This window comes from Protopterus annectens, chromosome 4.part0 (genome assembly GCF_019279795.1).
Source record: "Protopterus annectens isolate FY-2018-M chromosome 4.part0, PAN1.0, whole genome shotgun sequence".
NCBI lineage: Eukaryota > Metazoa > Chordata > Ceratodontiformes > Protopteridae > Protopterus > Protopterus annectens.
Window position 1 is genome coordinate 1,461,593,162 of NC_056733.1, and position 25,958 is coordinate 1,461,619,119.

A 25,958-nucleotide genomic window follows, 5' to 3' on the forward strand; every position below is an offset into this window, starting at 1 on the left:
TGATTAATTTGGTATTGCCGGGAAGAATTCTACTGAATGCTTTAGGGTAACAAAGCATTTGCATTTCTTGCATGTACCATTTGTTCTAACTGTAGGAATTTTCATTGACCTATAACAAAACTTATTAACATAAAAAAGATAGGTGGGTGTGTTCAAATCCATAAATCTTGTGTCAGAAATATATTTTGTAAGAGCTTCCCTTTCCAGTCTAATACTAATACCGCAGTTGCTTAATTGTTAGGTGAAAAGTGATCATCTTCAAGAAGAGATTGCCTTAACTCCTTGCTTCCACATCATGTGGTTGCAAGTGTGTGTACACGCACACATGCATATATGTATGTATATATATATATATATATATATATATATATATATATATATATATATATATGTGTGTGTGTGTGTGTGTGTGTGTAAAATGTGTGTGTATAATCTCCATTATGTATAATTAAGAGAATTTCTCCCCAAGCCTCCGCTGAAAGTGGGCTCTGTCCCAGTCTGACTTTCCTGGTTAACAAATGTTAAAGAAATAAGTAAATAAAATTCATTGTGTTTGAAACACGGTGTATTTTATTTATTTATTTAACATTTGTTAACTGAGAAGGTCTGACTGGGACAGAGTCCATTTTCAGAGTAGAGTAGACCCGAGGCGAAAACCTCCAGATGCATGTCTTTGGAATGTGGGAGGAAACCAAAGCACTGAGAGGAAACCCATGTGAACGCAGGGAGCACACAGACTCCGCTAAGAACTGAACTGGTGAACCTCTTGCTGTGAGGTGACAATGCTAATCACTGCACCACCAATACTTCAAATACGTAGTTACCTGAACTTGAAAAACAGCAAATGTCCAAGTGGTAAAAAAAAAAAAAAAAAAAAAGTTTCCATTTCTGAATGCTTAACTAAAGCACTATCATTAAATACAGGCTAAATCAATCTGCTTAGTGGTATTATTCATGAAAGGGTTTTTCATGAAGTAAGGTGTGGGGATGGGGTCAGTTGCAGGTTCAGAGCTCATAGTTATGGTTAGCACATAAGTAAGGATAGGCCATGGGCCTCAACCCGACCCAGGCCCTGAACCCCAGCTGTACACATTAACTTACAAAAGCCTTTTGGTAACACTGTCACTGAGCAAGATACTCTGACAAACCATGCCCAGCAGCATGTACACCCAGCACGGTATCCTGTGAAGTAACCCTTAATCTAACCGTAACTCACACACACATGGTATGTGTACACACTTTTTAATTTCTCAATCTTTTTTTTTTCTGGTTTTGTGTCTGTATGTGCACAGCACACCATAGTGAATGGGTGTGATGATTTCAATGATCAGCGCTACTTTTGTCATCTTTTCATGGACCAATATATCTGGTTTTCTAGCATCTATCTTTTGAGCTGTTGGTAATGGGTGATCCCATGTGATATAAATGTCATCATTTTCTCTGATGCTTTGTGGCTCATGTTTCCAGTGTTTTTCAGCCACTCCAGTACCATAATGTTTGCACAATCCCCAATGCAACAGTCTTGCCACATTATTATGCCTTTCAGTGTACAGTCCTTCTGCCATTAGTATGTCACAACCAGTAATGAGATGTGTGACTGTTTCCAGTTCTCTTCTACAAAACCTACATTTGTCTGTTTCTCCCACATGTTCATTGCACTTTGTAAACCAGCCTGTACGTAGCACACTATCCTGGGCCGCCAATATTAACATTTCAAATTCACCTCTCCTTAACCATATCTGCATTCGTTCCTGATAACATGAGGGTCTTTCAGAAGTTTTCTATACTTGCAACTATATTTATGCATTTTCCACATTTCTTGCCTTCTATTCTGGTCCTTCACCTTATATTCTTTCTTTTGTTTTTTGGCACATTCATTTGCCGCGCCTGATTTATGTACTTCTGGTCTGATTTCCATTCCTGCTTGATGGCAGTATGCTTCTACTAGGTTAAGCAGAGAAGTCATCTTAGATTTGTTCTCCTCATGTTTCAAAGCTTTCACTACGTTTGGGTCTTGTGAGGTCAGCAGGTATGTGTGGAGTTCCATGATTGCAGATCTATACAGGTAGTCAATTTCAGGGAGGCACATTCCTCCTTCAGAACGGGGAATATATACTCGTGGTATGCACTGATTTTTGTAAATCATTTGGTGAGCATGGATCATCCTTGTTTTCTTATCTAATCTATCCAACACACAAGTTAGGACAGGAAGAGCAAATTGGTTTATAGCTTGAATTTTGTTCCTAGATGGTTAACTCTGTTTTCAGGATTAATTTAAGTCTTCTAAAGTATTCCTTACTAAGTTTTATTCATATTTGTTCATGTTTTATTGTTGTTCCTTCAATTCCCAAATATTTATACACTCCCTCTTGCTGAAGTTTTTATATCACATTCTTGTCCCAAACTGATATTTTCCTGGTGCTGCAATGTTCCTGCTTTAAAGGTTGCTTTTGCACATTTATCAAGACCAAATGACATTCTTATATCATCTGAAAAAGTTTTGACAACCTGCAGTTGTGCTTTTAGTTCCTCATCTGATGAGCTGTACAGTTTTAAATCATTGACAAATAGAAGATGAAAAGTCTTTACACTTTGTTGTTTTCTAGGAGCCAAATTATAGCCATGGCCTAAGCTGTTAAGTAAACAGCTTAAGGGGTTAAGGGCAAGGCAGAATAGTAATGGTGACAGAGTCACCCTGGAATATCTCCCTTTGAATTTTTATCCATGGGATAATAATTTGTCCTTTATCATGCCTTAATTGCAAAGTGATTGCCACTGTTTCATGGTCACTGTAATGTAGTCGAGCAGTATAGGGTGTATGTCATACATTTTGAAGCCCTCTTTTATCCATGAATGTGGGATACTATCAAATGCTTTTTTGTAGTCAATCCATGCCATACATAGATTCTTCCCCTTTTTACAGTTCTCCGCTATGACTTTATTTAACAAGTGATGCTTTGTTCCATATACTTTCTTTTATTTCCCTTTTGTTCTACTGCCATAATTGAGTTTTCTTCTAAATGACTGAGTTGTTGGCATCAATTCCCATGTATAGTTTATACATCGTCGGAAGGCAATTTATTGGTCTATAATTTTTAGGGTAGCTTGCAGGTTCACTCTTGAGTAGGAGCATTGTTTTTCCTGTTAGCCAGGTTGGTGTTTGTTTGGGGTGCACTTATAAATCTAGATCTTTGTACAAAGATGTTAATATTTTTGACCAGAAATTAGTTACTGCATCTGGGCCGGCTTTTCCAATTTGAGGCTTTTCTTAACTTTGTTTCAGTCTCACTGTTACTTCATCCCATTTCATATCCTGTACCTTTAAACGTCTTATTCTTTCACTACTTCTATCCATTTAGCATCTTTTTGTTCCACAGGATCTTCATAAATACTTCTCCAAAATGTATCTATTTCTTTTTTTGGCAGTCTTTCAATTCCTTTTAGCTTTTCTCATTTCTCTATAAAACGTTTTTGGATCATCAATAAGTTGATTATTTTGTACTTTTCCTTTATATTTAACCGCGTATCTTCTAAGTTTTTTGGCCTGTGCTGAAATTTTTTGTTCAAATTTGCGATCACTCATGATGGATCCTGGTCTGTTCTAATAACTGCATATTGCTTTTGTCACTTCTGTCTTAGTGTTTTTGTTGATCTGTTCCCTCTTTTATACTCTTCTAACAGTGACACTTCTTGTCTTAATTGCTTTATAGTTTTCTCTATTCGATACTTCCATGATGGTATTCAATTTCTCCCCTTCCTTTCCTTCACTACCCTATGTTCTTGTGGTAGAACTTTCAGTTATTAATTTAGCTGCACAGTAATATAGCTGGTTTATTTCTGTTATATCCCATGGATCTCTATGGACAGTCCTAATTACTGTATTTATTTGTATTATCAGACGAACCTGCAGTCTATTTATTATATTGATCTTTGTCTATTAAATCAAGCAATTCTTCTCTTGGCTCATTTTCTTCCAAACTGAGAGCACATCCCTTGATGTTCTTCGTGTTTCACTGTTGCAGTCATTACATTTGGGTTATCCTGCTGGCAGGTTGCCGTCAGTTGGCCTGAATTCCAAAGTCTTGGGTCCTGCATCGGTCGCTGTCGCCTCTTCCCTGACGTCAGGTCATCAGGGATATAAAAGATGCAGCTGATGCCATTTTATTTGGTCTTTCTTGCCGTGCGGTGCCCGAAGCAGAAGCAGTTCACAAGTGCTGGTCGGCCGACTCCTGAAATTTTCGTGTTCGAGTTTCAGATCTGAAGTCTTCATTAAAAGCTAAGTACCCAGTTGGGGAAACTTTTTCGTGCTCCAGACCGATGTCAGAAAAAGTTAATAATTGTATTTCTTGTGGGAAGCAAATACCTCATAAGGACTTTCATTCTTATTGTATTCCTTGCCTAGCCCCTGACTATGACGTTGCTAGTTGAAGGTTTTGTGCTAGATTTAACCAAATCACTAAGCATTGGTATGATTTTGCATTAAGCTATTTTGGGCGAAGATTTAATTATACAATGTCGTCAGATAGCCATCCAACTACCAGAGTTCACAAAAAACGAAAAGACAAAGACAGGCAACTGAGGCCCAAAACTGACGAAGAAGCTTCTAAGCAAGTCGCCGGTTCGCCGGTCCTCAGTGAGACTCTTTCGCAGCCCCTGATGCCCGCTACTTTAGAGTCGCAGGCCGCTACCGACTCCCATGTGGAGTCAGCCAGGCCGCTGGAAATTCAGAGTATTGGAGCCTCGGAGGTAATTCCCTCAGATGGGTCTGGAGCCGCTGAGCAGGCATCTGCTTCTGAGGGTGTATTCAGACCCAAACAATTCTATATTAAACAGACTTCAAAGACAAAGGCTAAAACACCTTTAAAGGCAAAGAAACAAGTTCAGCAGCCACAAGGACAGGCCTCCATGCCCAAAAACAGATGCTCAAAATGGCCGAAGACTTAATTACCTTGATCAGGGTTTCCCATCCCCCTCCTGATGAGGCCTAGGCAAGAGACAGACTATGAATCTTCAGATCAGGTTTCCATTTCTTCTGATTCCTCTTCTGATCAGGAATACCCCCCCCCCCCCATGAGGATTATGATGCTGAAGAGTCTATTCCTTCAGCTTCTCCTCCTGAGGACTACTCTTTTGGGGAAATCTTACATACCATGAGGGAACGTTTCCACTGGGAGAGCCAAGATTTTTCAGAATCTAAGAAAAGGCTCAGACTTCCTATTACTACCTCAACACAGGCCTCTAGCTATTCCACCTGTGTTTTACATTGTAGATGGTTCTCGGAGTCTAGTCTGACCCCTGACTCTCTACCTCCAGCTCCTGTTAAGCTGGACAGTTACTATAGGGTCCCTGACTCTCATAAATTCCTTTTCAAAAACCCTTTGCAGACCCAGAAACTAACTCACGGGGTCAAGGCTTCTACTGCAACAAACCCTATCCCCTCTTGACAGGGATTCTAGGGCACTGGATAGATGGGGGAAAAAAAGATTTACACATCTGCTACTTTGGCTATAAGGGCTTTAAATTGTCAGTTTCATATGCTCAAATATCAGCAATATATCATGACACTGCTTAAACAGAAAATGATGGCAAATTCTGAATGTGCAGAAAACAAAGAAATGCAGGATTTATTGCATGCAGCTGAACAAGTTGGAAAGCGTTTTTGCAATGTGGGTTTGAATCTCTGGAGGCCTGCAGGGCCGCTGTTACGGGTTCTGTCATTAGGAGGCATGCTTGGTTAAAAGAATAAAATCTGCCTGACCATGTTAATGCAAAATTATTAGATGCTCCTTTACAACATATGATACCTTGTTTGTTGTTGAGGCAGAAGAGGTGTTAAAGAAAATGGAGGACAAAGCTAAATCTATGCAAACGGTCAAGGATTTTTTTTACTGTTACAACCACCTAGATTTAGCAGACACTGGCCTACAAAGAATTGGTCCTTTCCAGTCTCAGACAGACCTCAAAGGGGCAGATCAGATGCCCTAGAGGCAGATCACAGCCGCAAGGTTCCTACAGGTCTAAGCAGTGAAGTGCCTGTACCTCCAAAGGTGGAGAAGACAAATCACAACTATACAGGAAACAGTCCCAATGACTTCCCCCTGCCTGCACCAAGCACTTATCTTCTGGCAGCACCCTTAGGGGGGAAACTAGCACTTTTTTTCCTCAGTATTGGCACATTATAACCCAGGACAAATGGGTTCTAGACAGTGTCACTAGGCTACAAGTTTCATTTCCATACCCTGCCAAGAGCAAACGGTTGGCCAGACCTGCCAATAAATCAATGGGCAGAGGCTCAAAAACAAGTCACAGCTCTCATGGACATGAGGGCAATTCAACAAGTGCCACAGCAAGAGCAGGGGCAAGGATTTTACTCTACTGTACTTGGTACCCAGAAAGGACAAAGCATGGAGACCAATACTGGACCTATCTATTCTGAACACTTTCCTGGCTATACCAAAATTCAAGATGTTGACCTTACAGCAGCTTCTGCCCATGCTGGGCAGCAAGGCTTGGCTCGTGACTTTAGATGTCCCAATCAGACAGTCATGCAGAAGATACCTCAGATTCAAGGCTGGCTCAAAGCATTACCAATTGTCTGCACTGCCCTTTGGCTTATCTACTGCGCCTAGGGTCTTTGCAAAGTGCCTGGCACCAGTAATTGCTTACTGTAGACAAAGAGGAGTACAAATATATCCTTACTTGGACGACTGCCTCATACAAGCAGAGAACAAGGATATTCTACTACAGCATCTGACTTTTGTGATAAGACTTAACATGCCTAGGGTACACAGTCAACAAAAAGAAATCAAAACTAATACCCTCTCAAGAGATAATATTCCTGGGTGCAAGCTTAAATACAACTTCCCAGATGGCTTATCTCACTCCAGACAAACAAAGGCAACTGACTACCTATTTCAAGGAAATGGCAACAAAGGCCCAGTTATCTGCAAGAAAAATTCTGCAGGCTTTGGGCTTCATGGCATCCTGCATCTTACTAATTCCATATGCAAGACTGCATATGAGGAAAATTCAGTGGTACCTAAAAAGTGTCTGGACACAGCATTGCCACAGTCTAGAAACAATGATTATTCTAATAACCCTGCCTGCAACAGGAATTTCGATGGTGGGCAAAGGGTTGTCACCAAAACAAGGACAGCCATTTTCACTACCCCCAGCCAGGCAGAGCCTAACGACTGATGCATCTGATTATGCCTGGAGGGCACACATGGCAGGAAGAGGCGTTCAGGGCACCTGGTCCACAAACCAAAAGCAATCTACATATCAATCAAAAAGAGTTGCTAGCTGTTCAAAATGCCCTGACAGCCTTCAAGGACCTACTTCATCTGGGACAACTACTGATTAAAGACAGACAACGCCACGGTCATGTGGTACATAAACAAGCAGGGGGAACTCATTCTTGCCCCCTATGCAGACTGGCCATGGCTTTATGGAACACAGCATTGACTTACCAAGTTCATCTGCAGGCACAATTTTTGTCAGGAAAGGAAAATACTCTGGCAGACGAACTATGCAGAAACCTCATGGATCCCCACGAGTGGCACCTAGATCCACAAGTCTCCAGCATGATAACAATGGAATGGGGACACCCGGACATAGATCTATTTGCCTCTCCTTAAAACAATCAACTAAGAAAATTCTACACAAGGACTTATCACAGACAAGCTTGGAAAGTGGACACCTTATCTTTCAACTGGACAAACCTATCAGTATATGCCTTTCCTCCACTACCTCTCCTCCCCAAAGTACTCCTAAAGGTCAGGCAGGAGAAGCCAAAAATGATTCTGATTGCCCCAGACTGGCCACGCCAGTACTGGTATCCAATCTTAAGGAACTTGTCCCAATGCCCAGCCTGGACCTTACCTCAAATATCTCATCTACTGTCCCAACAAAACAATCGGATTCTGCACAACCAAATCAGGACCCTAAACCTGGCAGCATGGCGGATAATGTAGCCATACAAACCACACCACTCAGTAAAGCTGTGATGGATGTCATTTAAGAAGCCAGAAGGCCTAGTACTTGAAAATCCTATGCTGGGAAATGGAAGAGATTTTGCGCTTGGAACCAAGCTCAAGGAACTGATACAGCTGTCCCAAATATTCCTCAGATTTTGCAATATTTAACTGAGATGCTGGACACAAAGGCCTATCTTTTTCATCAATTAAAATCCATGCATCTGCCATTTCGGCTCATTACAATACAGAGCCACCACTCTTTTCTCATCCTTTATTAAGGCAGTACCTCAGAGGAGCCAAAAACTTAAGGCCTCCAAGGAAAACACCAACACCTGCATGGGACCTCAATTATGTTTTGGAAAAACTCACCTTACCTCCTTTTGAGCCAGCTGCTACTGGGGACATAAAATTTTTATCTTGGAAAACAGCTCAGCTCCTAGCAATAACTTCCGCAAGACGAGTTTCAGAGCTACAGGCTCTCATGGCTGTGGAACCCTTTATCATTTTCTGTCCAGACAGGGTCTCTTTGAGAACAAACCCTACATTTATGCCTAAGGTGGTATCCAGTGTAGCCCTTAACCAAACAATTCATTTGCCAACTTTTTATCCAAATCCGCAGAATAAGGGGGAGAAAATTCTGCATTCTTTGGACATACACAGACAACTTGGATTCTACTTGGACAAAACTAAAGTTTTCAGAAAGACATAGCAATTACTAGTGGCATATGCCACTGCATCACAAGGAAAGGCCGTCTCCAAGCAGACTATTTCAGAGTGGATAGGTCACTGCATTCGTTTCTGCTATTCACAACATGGCAAGCCAGTGCCTAAGGGCATTAGGCCACATTCAACCAGAGCTGCAGCCACTTCTGCAGCCTTTCTCAGGGGAGTGCCAACCAAAGACATTTTGGAGGCTGCTACTTGGAGTTCCGTGCATACCTTTACAAAACATTACAATCTGCCTCTTTACTCTAAATCCAGGGCAGTCTTTGCCACTGCAGTTATGCAGGGCCTCATAGCCATTCCTAATGCTGTTTAGCTCCAGCCCCTCAACCATAGCTTTGGGACTCAACCCAAATGTAATGACTGCAACAGTGAAACACGAAGAATATAGTACAGTTGTGTACACTTACCATAAATGTAGATGTTCGAGTGTATTCACTGTTGCAGTTCAGATTACCCACCTGCCACCCCCTTTTTTTTGCTGGAACTTATCTTTACCTCTCTAATCTATGCAACCTAGATGGTGTATTTGCTTATAAAGGAAGGTATAACTTATTTTGGTGCATGTATGTTTTATTTACCTAATTTTAGCCAACCCTTTTGGGGGCACCTGACATCTGGGGCAAGAAAAACTAAATAAAATGGAGTCGGCTGCATCTTTTATACCCCTGACGACCTGACGTCAGGGAAGAGGTGACACTGACCAACGCAGGACCCAAGACTTTGGAATTCAGGCCATCTGAGGGCAACCTGCCAGCAGGATAACTCAAATGTAATGACTGCAACAGTGAATACACTTTAACATCTACATTTATGGTAAGTGTACACAACTGTATTTTCTCCATTTCCTGCGGGCATTCTATAGAAAGTTTTACAGCATATTCCTGTGGCATATTCTCCTCAATTTCATCCTCTGCCATCCACTGCTTTCTCATATGGGAACTCACTGTCCCATCACTCCTTAACATTGACTGCATCAGAGTTTCCTGTTTCTTCCCTTGCTGTCTAGCTTCAAGTGAAAGCTTATACTGGTTTCCTGTAGAAGGCTCCAAAATATCTTTGTATGGCACCTGATCAATTGCTTCCTGTTGTACTGGTTTCCCCTTAATTTGGATATCTGTTGCTCTATCCTGTTGTGGTGCTTTCTGAATTAAATTTGATAAAGTGACTCCTTCACTTTGCAATTACTCCATAACCTCAGTTTCTTTTTCTTTAACTTCTCCATTGCGAATCTCTTTTTTCTACTTTTCCTCTTTATTTTCTTATTTTTTGTATTGTAAATGTTATTTATCTTCAGACATCTTTGGTGCTGCTCTTTGTATTGATTATGAATGTATAGATGTAGATATGTGTGCACACACATGAGGATTTTTAAAGAAAGTCAGTGACAAACTGGTAGATGTCCTTCAAGGATGCATCTGCAGTCCTTACAAATGGGTTGTCCTGGCCTCAGGCAGCCCTTCGGTCGGCCGGATTCCAAAGTCTGGGTCTGGCCTCGGCTGATGTCGCACTTCACCCGACGTCATAGCTGCAGTTCTTCGGGTATAAAGGCATCAGCCGACACCATTTTCCTCAGTCTTTCTTGCCGCGTGGCGCCCGAAGCAGAAGCTGTTCGCAAGTGCCGGTCGGTCAGAACCAGAGATTACTACTACCGAAGACTTCTAAAAAGCTAAGTACCCCGTTGGGGACTCTTTCTTGCCTCAGCCGATGTCAGAAAAAGTGAATAACTGTTTAACTTGTGGGAAACAAATACCTCATAAAGATTTCCACTCTTACTGCCTACCTTGTTTAGGCCCAGACCACGACGTAGCAGCTTGTCTAGCCTGTGCTTCCTTCAACCGACGAACACTTAGACGTCGGTCGGAGTTTGCAGAGGAGTTTTTCGCCCGCTTTTGCTTATATCATGCCGTCGGAGACTCCGACTTCACATTTAGCTAAAAAGCGTAAAGAAAAGGACCGACACTCGCGGTCCGCGGTTTCGGCCGAAACCGCGGCTAAGCCAACATGGCGTCTCGGTTTCGGCTGAAGCCGAGTCCGCGGTTTTTCCTTCGGCCGAAAGCATGCCTCCTTCTACCGAGGCCTCTTCCAGCATGGCTGAATCTGCTACTGAAATTCCACCTCCTACAGGTTCTCAGGATTTATCAGATACTATTCCCTTAGATGTATCTACTCCTGCACGTGGAGCTGCTAGGCCCCCTGCATCCATGTCAATTAAGGCTTTTGCCAGGGCTAAAGCAGCTAAATCTTCAAAGGCCGTGCCTGCTAAAGCCCCCTCTCACAGGCCTAGCTCTAGTACTCAAATGCTTAGTCTAGCAGAGGATCTCATTTCTTTGATCAGGGGAACCCAATCTCACCCTGACAGGGCCTCTCACCCACCTCCAGAGAAGAGGATTAGAGCAGAGCCCCCTGAGCCAGTTTCTTCAGACTATTCCTCTGATGATTCAGAACATACAAATCCTCCAGAAGGCCCTTATTCTCCATATGAGGACTCTGATGCAGAGGATTCCTTACCTTCTGCCTCTCCTCCTGAGGAATTTTCTTTTGGGGAAACCTTGCATGCTATGAGGGAACAATTTCAATGGCAGGGCCAGGATTTTTCAGACTCCAGGAAAAGGCTTAGGACCTTTTTACATTTACCACAGCATAGGCCTTTAGCTATTCCACCAGTGCTTACAGTTGTGGATGATGCATTTACTGATGCTTGTACTGCACCTGACTCTCTGCCTCCGGCCCCTGCTAAGCCCGACAGATACTACAGGGTTCCGGACACACATTATCATTTGTATAAGGCTCCTATTGCAGATCCAGAAACTATTTCACAGGGCCCAAAAGCTGTAACAACTGCCTCTGCCAAAAACCCACTCCCCTCTGAAAGAGAATCTAGGGCTTTGGAGAGATGGGGTAAAAAAGTTTATACTTCTGCTACTCTTTCGGCTAGGGCCTTAAACTGTCAATTCCACATGATTCAGTATCAGGAATTCCTGTTAGATCAGCTCACTAAAAAACTGTCCTCACCTGAACCGTTAGACCGTAAGTCCCTTCAGGATTTGGTGCATAACACTCAGCAGGTCAGTAATCATTCCTTAAAATGCTGCTATGATGCACAGGAGGCTTCCTTTAGATCAGCTATGACTGGTACAGTGATCAGAAGGCATGCATGGTTAAAAGAGCAATCCTTACCAGACCATGTAAAATCAAAGCTTCTAGATGCTTCCATGGAAAAACACAGTTTGTTTGGTTCCCCTGCACAGCAAGTGTTGAAGAAGGTGGAAGAAAAAGCTAAATCTGTCCAGACAGTCAAGGATTTCTTACAGGTCCAGCCTCCGAGGTTCAGTAGGAACTGGCCTTCCAAGAATTGGTCCTTTCCAGACGCCACCAGAGCACAGAGAGGCAGAAATAGACGCCCTAGAGGCAAAGGTCAGTCCAGAGGAGCCTACAGGGGACGTCAGTGTCAGCCTAACAGCCAGAGAACTACTGCCACAGATCCAGCCACTACCACTTCTACAGGACAATCACAGTGACTTGGCTCTGCAACCGCCTACCAGGGAACAACTGGCAGCACCCTTAGGCGGAAAATTAGCCTTATTTTCAGTAAATTGGCATTACATTACAGGAGACAAATGGATTTTACAGACAATAGACAAAGGCTACAGGTTTCACTTCCATACTCTTCCAAGGAAGAGAGGAATGCCAAACCTTCCTCCAAACCAAAGGACAAACGCTCTACAGCAAATAGACCACTTACTAAGGATGAGAGCTATAGAAAAGGTACCGGTTATGGAACAAGGACAAGGATTTTATTCAAGGCTTTTCCTAGTACCAAGAAAGGAAAACTAATGGAGACCTATCCTCGACCTGTCCGCTCTAAACACATATCTCATTGTTCCAAAATTCAAAATGCTGACCCTACAGCAACTTCTTCCCATGCTGGGCAAGGAGTCTTGGCTGGTGAGTCTGGATCTCAAGGAGGCATACCTGCACGTCCCCATACGACCAAATTGCAGAAGATACCTCAGATTTCTTGCAGGATCAGAGCATTATCAATTCTCAGCATTGCCTTTTGGCTTATCTACTGCCCAGAGTATTCACGAAATGCCTGGCATCAGTAATTGCTCATTGCAGGCTTCAGGAATTCAAATTTATCCATACCTGGACGACTGCCTGTTACAAGCGGACAGCAAAGACAAATTAACAAAAGATTTGGAAAAGGTTATTCACCTGCTGCAAGCCCTGGGATACACAGTCAACACAAAAAAGTCAAGGCTGATACCATCCCAAAGGATAACTTTCCTGGGTGCAGAACTGGACACATCAAACCAGATGGCATTCCTCACAGCAGAAAAACAGAAGCAGCTACCACTCTATTTCATGGCATTAACAACACAGAACCAGCTTACAGCAAGGAAAATCCTGCAAGCCCTGGGTTACACGGCATCCTGCATAATAATAATTCCACATGCCAGACTACATATGAGGAAGTTACAGTGGTACCTGAGGAATTTATGGTCTCAGCACAAGCACAGCCTAGAGACCCAAATTCCAATAATTCCATGCCTGAAGCAAGAATTCCAGTGGTGGGCCCAGGCCTGTCAATAGAACAAAGGACTGCCCTTCCACAGGCCTCACCCAAGCCAGACTATCACCACGGACGCCTCAGACCTCGGATGGGGGGCACACATGGTGGACAAGTGTATACAAGGCTTATGGACTCAAGACCAGATGAACCTACACATAAATCAAAAGGAGATGCTGGCAGTAAAACAGGCAATTCAGACATTCAGACCATTTCTTCGACAGGGTCATTTGCTGATAAGGACGGACAACACCACAGTTATGTGGTGTATCAATAAACATGGAGGCACACATTCATATCCTCTATGCCGGATGGCAATAGACCTCTGGAATGTGGCTCTGAGCCTCAACATTCAGCTCCAAGCCATATTCGTGCCAGGAAAAGAAAATATACTAGCAGACATCTTAAGCAGAACCACCACGGATGCCCACGAATGGATGCTGCATCCAGACATCTTCAGAACCATCACAAGGAAATGGGGACTGCCAGAAATAGACCTGTTCGCATCCCCACACAACCACCAATTGAAAAAATTCTGCACAAGGACATACCACCCACTTGCTTGGAAGGTGGACTCCCTATCCTTCAGTTGGGAAAACCTGACAGCATATGCATTCCCACCTCTTCCTTTGATGCACAAAGTGCTACTGAAGATCAAAGAAGATCACCCGAGGATCATCTTGATAGCTCCAGATTGGCCGAGGCAACACTGGTACCCGCTACTGAGGAGTATGTCCCGGGAACACGCATGGCCTCTACCCCTAATGCCTCTACTGCTAACACAGAACAACTTCAAAATCCTGCATCCAAACTTGAAAACTCTGCAGCTAGCTGCTTGGAACATTACATAAGGAAAAATAACCCAAATTTATCTCAAAGGGTTAGAGACATTATCTTGGAGGCTCGCAGACCCTCAACAAGAAAACTTATTCAGCAAAATGGAAAAGATATCAGATTTGGAGTGCAACAAAAGGAGTAGACGCATCATTGGCAAACATAGCTAACATCCTGGAATATTTAGCAGAGCTTTTCCACAATGGTCTGTCTTACTCCTCCATTAAGATTCATGCATCAGCAATTTCAGCAGAATACAACATGGATCCTCCAGTCTTTTCTCAACCTCTACTCAGACAGTTTCTCAGAGGAATTAAAAATGTAAAACCACCAAGGAAACCACCATTGCCTACATGGGACTTGAACTTTGTGTTAGAAAAGTTGACACTCCCCCCTTTTGAACCAGCAGCAACAGCAGAATTACAGTACTTATCTTGGAAGACTTCATTCCTGCTTGCTATCACTTCAGCTAGAAGGGTTTCTGAATTACAGGCATTAATGGCAGTACAGCCCTTCCTTATCTTCCATCAGGATAGAGTGTCCATGAGAACTAATCCTACCTTTATGCCAAAAGTGGTCTCCAGGGTATCTTTAAACCAAGCAATACACCTACCAACATTCTTCCCCAACCCACAGAACAGGGGGGAAAGATTGCTGCATACCTTGGATGTACACAGACAATTGCGCTACTACCTGGACAGAACCAAGAACTATAGAAAAACTGACCAGCTTCTGGTAGCATATGCAACAGGAATGGAAGGAAAAGCAATTTCAAAACAAACAATCTCAAAATGGATAGGAAATTGCATTAGATTTTGTTACTCTTTTTCATGGAAAGGCAACTCCAGAAAACATCAGACCTCATTCCACAAGGGCAACAGCCACTACTACAGCTTTCTTACGAGGAGTGGCTACCAAAGACATTTTAGAGGCTGCTACTTGGAGCTCCGTGCATACATTTGTCAAGCATTATAATCTGCCTTTATACTCCAGATCCCGAGCAGGTTTTGCCACTGCTGTTTTGCAAGGGATCTTAACTACACCATAAATTCTTAGTGCCTCCTTAGTGCCTCCTCCCCCAGTTTGGCTATGGTATTCTACCCATTTGTAAGGACTGCAGATGCATCCTTGAAGGACATAGTACAGTTTTGTACCTACCATAAATGAAGATGTCCGAGAGGTATACATCTGCAGACAGGATAACCGACCGTCCTTCCCTCTGTGGTACTCCTAGGTATTTGCCCATCTTGTAGCTAGCTGGGGGAATCTATTATGGTGTATTTGTTTGTATATATGTATATACATGTTTATTTCTATTTGCTCTCTTTTGTTTGGAAATATTTGCATTTATCCAAATTTAGCCTTCCTAGAGGGCACCTGGCATCTGGGGCAAGAAACACTGAGGAAAATGGCGTCGGCTGATGCCTTTATACCCGAAGAACTGCAGCTATGACGTCGGGTGAAGTGCGACATCAGCCGAGGCCAGACCCAGACTTTGGAATCCGGCCGACCGAAGGGCTGCCTGAGGCCAGGACAACCCATTTGTAAGGACTGCAGATGCATACCTCTCGGACATCTACATTTATGGTAGGTACAAAACTGTACTTTATAAAGAAGCGAATATTGTAATCACAAAATGTGTGTAAAACTTCTGGCAGGTTTTTTTCTCTTTCTGATTAATACGTTTAGTTTTAGGTCTGGGCAGTTTGGTGGATGTTGGCTCACCCCAGTGATGCATTGCAGGTGCTTAGTTTGACGCAGAGCCAAAACAAGCACCACCTTAAAAAACAGAAGTCACCTCTAAGAAATAGAATGACAGTACGAGAAGCCTTTATAAATGGTTAAGTTTTCTAGTCGGGGATTCTTGCATTTTAAGATCTTTCTTGTTGCTTTTTCAAATACTGCAGAAAACATTATTTGTTGTATGTGTAGGGTTTGCAGGTTATGAAATTGTCCAGCTATGCTCCAGGGGTAATTGGACATGCCTTTTAAGCTAGATGGACTTCAGTGTGTGCTTCTTTAACATGGGTTTTGTTCCATACGATTGTTCCTACTGCTAGACCTTCAAGTGATGCAGTTATATCTTCAAAGAAGGGCATAGTATGCTGAAGACAAGCTGTCCCTTTACCAAATTTGTACTGTTCCATATATTTCTGAAGCCACCCCCCCCCCCCGTACTGTTCCATGCGTGTCAGAAGCCAGATCCCAGTCTTGTTTTATACCAATTCTATTGTTCATAGGTAGGTACTAGGCTATCGGCCCAAGGGCCTAAGCAAGCCTAGCCAACATGGTTCCCTGGCTTTTGCCACCAAGAAAGTTATTTTCCTGTGCCCCTGTGGAGCATAGCCACAGAAGTGATTCCTGGGGTGAATTTCCTATTTGACAACAAAATCACACCAAAAGAATCAAAAGTTTATTGCTGCAAAGCTTTCGGGCTAACCACCCTTCCTCATTGCTCTCGGGTGGTTAGCCCAAAAGCTTTGCAGCAGTAAACCTTTGATTCTTTTGGCATGATTTTGTTGTAAATTTGGACTATATCTGTATTATAGTATTGGCTTGTTCTACAAAAGTGAATTTCCTATTTCCCATCCACTCAAGATTTTTCTTGAAGAGTGCTAATGAGGAACTCTGCTTGACATAGATGAGTAATTTGTTCCAGAGTATGGGAAGTCTCTGGGACAGGAATCTATCCCTCCAGCATGTGCTGTTTATTGTGGTGACAAGGTTCAGTTAGTAGTTTAGAGGGATTGGGATTTCTTTAGGTGTAGCATGTCCATCAGCTTTGGGTTTGACATAGCTTTGTATGTTAGGCAGAGATCACCTTAGAGAAGGCAGTATGCTACAGAGTAAAGGTGGAGTTTTTTGAGACTGTCAGCGTAGGGCATCTGTTTGAGGGCAGTAGTCCTCTTGGTGATGTACTTCTGCAGCCATTCCCAGCTGTTGCAGATGTCTTGAGGTACATTGCAAAAGGGGTGTTGCACTGTATAATGGGTCTGAGTGAGGAGTAGAGGGGATCAAGGATATCTCTTTTTCCTGGATGAGAACCCTTTCATGATGGCGTGCCATGTAGAAGGATTTCCTGACTACTGTGGCAATGTGATTATCAAAGGAGAGACTACTGTCCACCTGGGTCCCAAGGTTTCTTATCACACATTCAGCATTAAGTAGACCGCAGCCTATGTGGTAGTTCATGGGTGCAGAGTTTTTACCAAAGGGGGTGACTCTGCACTTTTTGGCATTGAGCTTGAGGCCCTCGCTCTGACACAAGGTGTCTGTTTCAGTGAGGCCCTTCTGTAGGATGTCCACATCATTTGGGGACTCGACTATGACTCCTAGTTTGCAGTCATCTGCAAACTTCATTAGCCAGAGACCTTCTGTGTTGGCCTGTACTTCAGAGAAGTAGATACCAAACAGGAGAGGACCCAGGACTGAACCCTGTGGTACTCCCCTTGTCACTGGTTTGAAGTCAGATTTGGAGTCTGCAACTTTTACAGTGTGGGTTTTGTCAGTGAGCCAGTTGGCAACCCAATCTTGTGATGTAGGGATTTATACCTAATTTAGTGAGTTTGTCTATAATTCCAGAATGGTGGACGGTGTCGAAAGCCTTGGCGAGGTCAAGATAGGCTGTGTGAACCATCTTACCCTCATCTACAGCTTTAGTGACTGCTTCAAAGAAGTCGATCAGGTTCAGGAGGCATGATTTGCCTTTCACAAACCCGAACTGGGTGGGCTTCTCCATTAATTTTTTAAAATACCGTTCAAGATGAAAAGTTTAAAATTGTTTGAATCTGATGTGACCCCCCCCCCCCTTTGTCTTTCTTCAGTTACTAATCACAAGGGTTTGTCCACATATTTTAACAAGGCTAAGACTTGAGTTTTCCATGATTTTGTGTAGGAAAGCATCAGGCTTTCTGTAGAGCCCCAGTGATGTATTGAGTTTGTAATTTTGTGTAGTAGCATTTTTATGGGCTATTTTCTCCATGCTTTGCCATAGTGTGAAGGTTACACACACTTTTTCATTTTGCAGTTACTTTCAGTACTTTCTGCAGTTGTGTGAATACTTCATTATTTAATGTCATGTTGCATTCATTGTTTTTCCCTTTCACATTTCTGGTATAATTAAGGAATACCTTATTGTTTTCAGCTTTTAAGATCAAGCTGAGTTTTTAGATAGTTTGAAAATTTGATAAGAAATTAAGTAATTTCTGCACTTCAGGTGAAGTTTCTATAAACCAAGTTGTTTTTGTTGTTGGTCTTTCAGCTTTTTCCCGGTAAGGGGTCGCCACAGCGGAACTCCGGTCCGCTAATGATTGGCAGTAGATTTTTTTTATTTTTTTATTTATGAAATGCCGAGGTGCAAGCTCTACGCCCAACCATCAATGAAGGCACGCATGTCTTTCGAACGCTACCCAACTGCGGGGAGGACATGCAGACTCCACACAGAAGGCACTCTCAAGCCAAGCCGAGAATCGAATGGGAGAACCTCTTGTTGTGAGGTAACAACCCTACCGCCACACCCAAAACTGCAAAGAGCAACAAAAAGTAAATAGGACCAAGAGCACTTATAGTGTCCATAAAGGAGTTCTTCCTTCAACGATGAAGGAAGAACAACTCTCCTGCAGGAGCTGTTAGTGCTTTTAGTTGTATAAGCCAAATACCTTTTTTATTGTTGGAGTAGTGTATTGCATTTTGTGATTTACACCATTTTTTCTGTTTTATGTGCGTCTTGCATGCACTTATTGAGTGGTGAAGTAAGTAATATCAAAGGGCTTGGGTTCCTAATATCTTGTGTAGATTTATTTGGGTCACTGAGGATATTATCCTTGTCAGTTTTCCTCTTTCTTTTTAGTTTTTGTTCCTACATGGTCATATCAAGTCCATACCACCCTTCTGACTCATCTGATTTCCTTCCATGTCAGTGTTGCAGTATTCTTTAGCTAAGGGATCTCCTACAAAGAATAGCCCAACATCCGACCAGTATTCCAAAGTCTTCGGCTGTTATAGGCAGCGTACGTTCACACACATGCTTCCCTGTGCAATGCATAGGGCGTAAAGGCGATGTACAGATGCACACACACAGAACTACTTTGTTGGTCTAAACTCCCTCCTTCTGTGCTGGTTACCAAGCCATGTTTTCAGATAAGTGTCCCATTGAGGTTTCTTTTCTTTCTTTCTTCTGTTTCTTGTTGTGTTCATGTCTTCCAGAAAGAGAAAATGTCAGTGTGTGAGACAGGTTCCATGTAAAGACTGTCGCAACAAGTGTCTCTCTTGTTTGGGTGCTTCTCACAATCATATGCAGTGCTGTATCTGCCAGGCATTTGAGCCTAAGACCCTACATGGTTGTCTCATTGTCCATATACATTGAGAACCAACCTCTTAAGTTGTTGGCTCAAGGTGCTATGGCACAATCCTCTTATCATGAGGGCCAGCCATCTACCAAGAATGCCAAGAAAGTTAGGTCTGATCTGGCTGTTGTCCAGTCTCCCTGGACATGTCTCTCTAGGCTAGTGTAAGCCCAGAAGACCATCCGGTGGTTGCTTTAGATTCCCCTGCCACAACTCGTAAGAGACCGCCATGGGTCCGGCTTCTTGCACATCTTCGGAGGTTTTCCAAATGTCTGTACCTCATGTCAAGGGGAACCTTGACTGATTATATCCGAAGGATATTCCTCCGATCATGGTAAGGGAGGAGAATCCTACAGCCATTAGTGAGTCACACCAGGGGTCTTGACCGTCTGAGGGCATTTTGAGCAGGTGTTCTACAGAAAAAGAATCCAAAAAACAAAGCATATTTAACCCGTTAAGGATCCACAATGTGACTGGCAGGATTTCACTCTGGGTTTAGTTAATGCTTTGATGGCTTTGAAGCCTCCTTAAGGGGTCTCTTCCTGCTTCTCCCAGGTCTTCCACTACACTTAAGCCTAGGGAATTGGATTATTTGGATGAGTATCTGGACTCTGTGGCAAAAATCCTTGGCTTCCTCTTCCCAAACTTGAACTATGGTTTGGTGGCAGAGGACTCCACAAGTCCAGATTCCCCTGTGGAAGAGTTCTCCTCTGGCGATGCCATCGCCCATATGATGGATTGTTTTAAGTGGGATGGTTCTCAAATCTCTGAGATTAAAAAAAGATATTATGAGCACCTACAGATGAAATGTCCCAAATTATCTGCTGTTCCTCTTGTTCTGGCTGCCCTTCTGGATACCTTCTCAGCAGTGTCTGTAGCCCTTGCAAAAGACATAGGGCATAAAGGTGACGTATCAATGCACGCATTAACTACTTTGCTGCCAGTCTGAATGCCATTGTTGAGTTTTCTGCACCTAAGAAGCCAGATAGATTCTATAAAGTGCCTGAGCAGTGCAAATGTCTTTATAAATGCCCTTCTGTTGCCCCTTCAGTAGTGTCCGTCTCCTCTGACAGGCCATCTACATTGCTCTCCAACTAGCTGTTGCCTACAGATAGTTAGGACTATGGAAAGGCTGAGTAAGAAAGTTTTTATACTGCTGGCACTTTATTCTTTAGGGCCACCAACTACCAGATTCCTATGATGTTCTTCGTGTTTCATTGTTGCAGTCATCACACTTGGGTTGTCTGCCTCCAGGTAGCCCTCAGTTGGCCCGAATACCAGAGGCTTAGTATTTTTGAATCGGTTGCTGTCGCTTCAGGACTGATGTCAGGTCGTCAGGGGGTATAAAAACAGGCAGCTGACGCCACTACATCAGTCTTTCTTGCTGAGGAGCCCAAAGAATAAGCAGTTTGCACGAGTGCCGGTCAGCTGCAACCTAAGTTTTCGTTTCTGAAATTGAATCATCCTGAAGTCTTCTAAAGCTAAGTACCCCATTTGGGATCCTTTTTTCTTGCTCTAACCGATGTCAGAAAAAGGTAACAATTGTCTCGCCTGTGGAAAGCAAATACCACACTGAGATTTCCATTCTTACTGTGTCACCTGTTTTAGGCCCAGACCACGACATACCTCACTGTCTGTTTTGTGCTTTGTTCAACACCTGAACTATTAGTCATCGGGCCCTTATTGTAGATAAATACTTTCGATTTCTGTCTCCATATTCCGCAGTGGCTTAGGTAAGCCATCTGACTGTTGATATTCCGGAAAAAAAAAACGTAAGGATAAAGACAGAGACAGACTGCACAGGTCAAAAACTGCTGATGACGCTTCTGTTAAGCTAGTCACCAGTTTGCTGGTACTCAGTGAGGTGCTTTAGCAGCCCCTGATGCCCACTCCAATGGAGTTGCAGGCAGCTACCGAGACCCGTTCGGAGTCCAGTATGCCGCGAGACTGTTCTTTGACTACGGAACCTGCGGATGTCTCTACCTTGGATGGGTCCGGAGCCGCTGTGCAGGCACCAGCTTCTGAAGAAGTTCTTCGCATTACCTATATTCGACACAAATCGATGACTTCTTTCACGTCTTCAGTTCTCTCAAAAGCTACAGAGTTTATAAGGCCACGAGTATGAGCTACACCTAAAAAAACGACGACCCAAACTCAAGCGCCTGCTTCCTTGCCACAATCACAAATGCTTAAAATGGCAGAAGACCTGATCATGCTGATTAGGGGAAGCCAGCCTTCCCCTGCTAAAAGAAAGAGACCTGTCCCCAGCAGCTTTGACTGACCAAGAGTCCGATGACTCTGAGGTTTCAGAATATGAAGACATGCCTTTATCTGCCTATGAGGATTCAGATGCAGAGGAATCCATTCCTTCTGCTTCTCCTCCAGAGGATTTTTCTTTTGGTGAAACCATACATAGAGAGAGCATTTCCACTGGGAATGCCAGGATTGTCCTCCGTCAAAAAAGAGACTCTGCTGAATTTTTAGACTTACCACAGCAGAGACCTTTAGCTATCCTTCCTGTTCTGGATGTTGTGGATGATATCTTAATGGAATCCAGTCTAACTCATGATACTCTACCCCCTGCTCCAAGGAAACCAGACTAGGTACTACAGAGTTCCTGACTCTCATAAATTTCTTTTCAAAAATCCTACTGCTGACCCAGAGGTCATCTCCCAAGGGCCTAAAGGAATAAAAGCAACTACAGCTAAGAATCCCACCCTTTCAGATAAGGATTCCAGAGCTTTAGACAGATGGGGTAAGAAAGTATACACCTCTGCAACCCTTGCCATTAGAGCATTGAATTGTCAGTTCCCCATGCTGAAGTACGAGCAACATACTATGGAACTTAAGTAAAAATGATATACCTTTCCTGACTGTGCAGAAAATAAAGAATTACAGGAGCTTATCCATTCTGCAAGCCAAGTTAGCAAACATACCCTGCAATGTCGGTTTGATGCCCTAGAAGCATCTTGCAGGGCAGCAGTCACAGGTTCTGTACTTAGAAGGCATTCTTGGCTTAAGGAGCAAACCTTGCCAGACCATGTCAAATCAAAATTACTGGACGCTCCTTTGAACAAGGACAATCTGTTTGGCACCAAAGCAGAAGAGGTTTTAAAAAAAAGATGGAAGAAAAGGCTAAGGCTAAGCAGATAGTCAAAGATTTTTTTGCAATCCTTTCCAGCCCCCTCAAGGCCATCTCAAACTAGACCCAGGAGAAACAGACCCCCAGTCTCAGGGTATGCAGAGATCTAAGCAATGGAGTACCTCCACTTCTAAAACAGGGAGTGCTAAGCCATCCCCTTACGGAAAGAATTCACAATGACTTCTCAACTCCTGTCCTCACCTTTGCCCAATTGCTCGTGCTCCTAGGAGGAAAACTTGCCCACCATGCAAAAAACTGGACCTCCATCACCAACGATCGATGAGTCTTCAACATAGTATCCCAGGGGTACAAATTTTATTTCCACAAGCTGCCAACCCCAAAAGAGTTTTCAGACCTTCTGCCAAAGCAGTGGGCAGAGGCACAAAACCAAGTTCAGTCCCTGCTCTCCATAAGGGCAATTCATCTTGTTCCTGCAGAACAGATAGGCCAAGGTTTTTATTCTAGACTTTTCCTGGTACCCAGAAAAGAGGGCATCTGGCGCCCAATCTTAGATCTATCCATTCTAAACACTTTCCTGGTAGTACAAAATTCAAAATGCTCACCCTACAGCATCTTCTCCCTATGCTGTCCAAAGATGCCTGGTTAGCCACCCTAGACCTAAAGGAAGCCAATCTGCACATTCCTATCAGGGACTCATGCAGGAAATATCTACATTTCAGGGCAGGATTTATGCTTATCACTTCTCTGCACTTCCCTTTGGCGTATTCCCACTGCTCATAGAGTCTTCACAAAATGCCTGGCTCCAGTCATTGCCTATTGCAGACAGATGGATTCAAATTTACCCCTACTTAGACGATTTCCTAATTCAGGCAGACAGTCAGGAAAAGCTGTTGCAGCACCTGGCATTTGTAAAGGACCTTCTAACCTCCCTGGGGTACACTATCAACAAAAAGAAATCAAAACTAGTCCCCAGTCAAAAAATTGTATTCCTGGGAGCAAGCTTGGACACGGCACCCCAGATGGCATTCCTTACTCTAGAAAAACAAGCCCATCTGACAGGCTACTTCACTTAAATGGCCACCAGAACCCTGCTATCCACAAGGAAAATCCTGCAGGCTCTAGGGTTCATGGCCTCCTGCATTTTACTAATTCCGTATGCCAGACTGCATATGATGAAACTACAATGGTACTTGAAAAGTCTGTGGTGCCAACATTCTCAGGACCTGGAAACTGTCATACCTTGTCTCAGGACAGAGTTTCTTTGGTGGGCAGCAGCAGCATGCAACCACAACAAGAGACTTCATTTTACACAATCCCACGCTGCCCAGACCCTAACCACAGACACATCAGACTATGCCTGGAGTGCACATCTGGACAGCCGGTGCATTCAGGGCCACTGGAGCCCAAACCAAATCCACCTACACATCAACCAAAAAGAGATGCTAGCTGTTCAGCACGCTCTGACAGCTTTCAGATCCCTACTGTCACCAGGGCCCATTCTGATAAAAAACGACGACACCACAGTGATGTGGTACATCAACAAGCAGGGGGGAACCTGCTCTGCAGGCTAGCCATGACCCCGTGGAACACAGCCTTGGCTATGCATATTCACCTGCAAGCTCAATTCTTGCCAGACAAACAAAGCTCTTGGGCATACAACTTAATCAGAAATCTCCTAGACCCACACGAGTGGCAGTTAGACCTCAACACCTTCAGCCTTCTATCCCAGAAATGGGGTACCCCAAAGGTGGACCTATTTGCCTCCCCCTATAGTCACCAGCTCAGCAAATTCTGCACCAGGGTACATCACAGCAAGCCCTGGAAAGTGGATGCCCTATTCTTCGATCTCCATTCCAACACTGGATTTAAAGGTACTCATTGAGATGCTTTTGCAGCCCCGATACCAGCTACTTCAGATTCGCAGGCCTCTACTGAGACCTATTTGGAGTCCAGTATGCTGCGAAATGCTTCAACTGTGGAACCTGTGGAGATGGGTCCAGAGCCACTGTGCAGGCACCGGCTTCTGAGGGTGTTTTCAGGCCTAATGGCTTGCATATTAAACCAACGCCATCTTCTTCAAGGCCTAAATCTCGAACCATACCTAGAAAACGGACGCCCAGACCACATGGTCAGGCCACTATGCCTAAAAAACAAATGATAAGAAAGGCTGAAGACCTTATTACTTTAATCAGGGGAAGCCAACCTTCCCCCTCTGAGACCTAGGACTGAATTTGCTTATGATACTTCTGACCAGGATTCTGAAATTTCTGTTTCCTCTGATGATCAGGATTCACAAATTTCTGTTTCCTCTGATGATCAGGATTCACCCTTATCTACCTATGAGGATTCTGATGCAGAGGACTCTATTCCCTCTGCCCCCCCCCCCCCAGAGGATTTCTCTTTTGGTGAAACCTTGCATACTCTTAGGGAGCATTTTCATTGGGAAAGCCAGGATTACTCTGATTCTAAAAAGAGGCTTAGGGATTTCTTACTCCTGCCCCAGCACAGGCCTTTAGCTATCCATCCTGTACTAGACATTGTTGATGATCATGTTAAACCTAAATTGCTGGATGCTCCCTTAAATCAGGACCACCTGTTTGGCAACAAAGCAGAAGTAGTATTTAAAAAGATGGAGGAAAAAGCTAAATCTATGCAAACTGTTAGATTTACTACAAGTACAGCCTTCAAGATTTAGTAGGCATTGGCCCTCTAAGAATTGGTCCTTTCCTGTCTCTTCCAGGCCTTCTCAGTCTAAACCCAGAACCAGCAGAACACCCAGGCTACAGTCCCAGGTCACACACAGGACTAAGCAGTGGGGGGCTCCCACTTCCAAATCAGGGAGTAGTAAGACTCTCCCCTATGGTAAACTGTCTCAATGACTTAACTTTTAAAACTTCTAAGCACTTCTCAACTGACTGCTCCTTTAGGGGGAAAGATTGCTCTGCAGACAACTGGGAACTTATTACCCAGGACAAATGGGTTTTAAATATAGTTTCCCAAGGATACAGATTTCAATTCCCCACATTACCAACCCCAAACAGTTGGCCAGATCTACCCCCAAATCAGTGGGCAGAGGCTCAAAAGCAAGTACCGTCTCTCTTAAGCATAAAGGCTGTTCAGACTGTACCAGAAGAGGAAAAGGGACAAGGTTTTCTACTCAAGACTTTTCCTGGTACCCAGAAAAGACAACTCATGGCGTCCTATTCTGGACCTTTCTATCTTTAACACCTTTTGGTGATTCCAAAATTCAAGAAGCTAACTCTTCACCGGTTACTTCCTATGCTAGGCAAAGATGCCTGGTTGGCAACACTGGATTTAAAGGAAGCCTACCTGCACATCCCAATCAGGGAATCTTGCAGAAGATACCTACGCTTCAAAGCAGGCAAGTTAATAATTGTATTTTG

General features: G+C 43.5%; 1 protein-coding gene across 6 annotated transcripts in view; it reads left to right on the forward strand.

The window, feature by feature from the left end:
- The window catches only part of NSD1 (nuclear receptor binding SET domain protein 1), a 1,335,896-nt gene that overhangs the window by 275,189 nt on the left and 1,034,749 nt on the right, over positions 1–25,958 (forward strand). The gene's annotated exons all lie outside the window — the stretch shown is intronic.